Raw genomic sequence first — 2,751 nt, 5'->3', positions numbered from 1 at the left:
ACAGACAAAAATTATATATATACTTTTGAATGAATATATATGAAAATGAAGTGATATATATATATATATATATATACATACATATATATATATATATATATATATATATATATATATATATATATATAGAGAGAGAGAGAGAGAGAGAGAGAGAGAGAGAGTGAGAGAGAGAGTCAATTTCACTTGCTGTGAGGGTTCAGTGAACAAAAACCTCTTGTTTTCTTTGTCAGTCTTATGCCATGGAAGCCAGAACCTTTCTACAAATGGCTGGTAATGAACATTCAACCAAAAGAGTTTGTTTGAGTTTTTCCGATTCAAAAATGACCTCGTTTGGTGTGACAGTTACACTCCTTTTTGGAGGAAGCAATACATCTGGGTCGTTGCTCTAACCCCGTCCTGCAAAACAACGTCACATCAATGTGTGGAGAAAATGTCAGAACTTGTGGGGAGTATCTTCTTCTTCTCTCTGTTCCCCTTCCTTCTCCCTCCTCCTTTTCTGTCCTCTGGCTCTTTCCTTTCTCCTCCCTCCGGCCTCCTTTGTTTCCTCTCGACCTCTTGTGTGCATGGAACTGGTGGCTCGTTCATATGCAAACTAAATTATAATTAATAAAAGCAAACATGTTTGAGTATGAAACTAGTGTGTACTCATACATACACTACCACACATGCACACTACAGAAGAAGCCTCAGTATACCTTCTTTCTCATTGTTCTTTCATACTAATCAAGCAATATATTTACTGTGCCAGGAATGTAAGACCTCCAGTCAGGTCCTTATCGATGCTTGATGGAGGGATTTGTTTAGCTCACCCACATATATGTCAGTGAGATGTGTGTGTGGGACGCAAAACAGACGCAAAGTACCAGATGTTCCCTTTGCGATGTATATTAATGCTGGTGTGTCAGTGGCAGCCACCGCTGTAGCATTATTGATGCGGTGCTTACTTATGAAAAGCCGCTTTCCCATTGCCCATTCCCATTCATCCAGTAAGGGCCCCACCCCCCTCTACTCATCCGTGCCACCAGGCCCTTAATCCATCAACACCATCTAGCAGCACACGAGCAAATGGAACGGTTTCAAGCAGTGCAGAAAATAAAGATATCAGATGGATTTACACCATCCTCAAACAAAATCTTGCAGTAATCTGGGTCGTGCGGCAACTTTTGAACTCCTTCCCACGCAACTCCTACCACCCTCCCAGCGAGCGGTTAATAGTGGGGAAGAAAACAGACCTGTAATCAGAAGGTTGTCGGTTCAAAACCCAAACCAACATAGTGCCACTGAGCAAGGTACCGTCCCCACACACTGCCCACTGCTGACTAAGGTGATGAATTAAACGCAGTGGACACATTTTGTTGTGTGCACCATGTACTGTGCTTGCTGCGCATCATAACGACAATCACTTCATGTTCATAAACAAGGTGCCCCATGTTATAGTAGATCTCCTGTAAAAACTAATTGCATTCAGCAATTAGCAAAAACTGTGATATAAGGAAATGTCAGGCTCTTCTCAGAAGAACCAAGCTAATGACGCCATAAAACTAGCAAAGAAAGTTACTTTTAAGCACTTTTTATGATATTTATATGTTATAATGCAATATTTTAAGCACTAGTAACTAGTTTTGTAATTGCTATCATTAGGGCTTCTGGTATATTGGTCATTGGCATATTTCATGATAAAAATTCTATTATTTAGTATACATATTTGATGCTGTGCAATATGCTATTTTTTTACTGGAAAAGATGATAAAAGGCGGCGTCCTCATGCTGCACTGCAGAGCTGATCTAACGGTGCCGGCATCTGTGGCTGTTAATGAACAGGCCGGGAGAGTTTGACTGGAGCGCGGTTCGTGGGCAGATTAGCTGATGAAGTGTTTGATTGGTTTGGTCAGCTGCTGGCCGTTTGGCTGAGTGTCCTGGCTGGCTGCTCGCTCTTGCTGAGGTAGCCCCAACATGGGACCTCCGTGTCTGGGAAGACAATGCGCCTCTGTCATGGCCCTGATAACTGGTGCTCCGGGTGCGTGAGACAAACAAAGCTCATTAATTATAGTGCCACATCGAGGTGAAATGTGTGTTTTCTGAAGGGCACTGCGGAAAAATGTGCGCTTGTCCCACTTTGAGCTCTTTTACTCCTGCATCATTTAGCCTGCTAAGGAAAAAAGCTTTATAAATAATATTACACACACATATATTACACATGAAGAATCCGGCACTACACAATGTCATTCAACCACTCAAAATTAAATATTTAATTTAAAATTAAATATTAAATATATTAACTCCAAATAAACATTTATGAAATGCTGCATGCATGTTAGCATTGAATAATATAATATTAATAGAGTCGGTCAGAATACAGTTTCAATTGTTAGCACAAATCATTTCAATATTAAAAATAACATTAAGCTTTCTTTTTCCCCAGTACAAACAACCATTAATGCCCAAAGGTAATTCTAAACCACATATCTCACAGTGCAGCATGCACCTCATATGAATTATTGCTATTTTGCTTAATGTCACATCAAGAATGACTCAAAACTGTCACAAAAATGATCTTATATGTATTTAATTGCTATTAATTTCCTAACATAATTGAACTGTCATTGTTCACAGATGAAGGAGTGATGAACTGCAGAAGCTCAACATGATGAAATTATCTTTATTTAAACATTAATTACACAATGCACAATAGCCAAAAACGAACAGGAATAAACACAAAAAAATCCGACACTGTGTGACTTAGTTGTCAGA

Source organism: Denticeps clupeoides, chromosome 4, assembly GCF_900700375.1.
Source record: "Denticeps clupeoides chromosome 4, fDenClu1.1, whole genome shotgun sequence".
NCBI lineage: Eukaryota > Metazoa > Chordata > Actinopteri > Clupeiformes > Denticipitidae > Denticeps > Denticeps clupeoides.
This window is presented reverse-complemented; position numbering follows the sequence as displayed.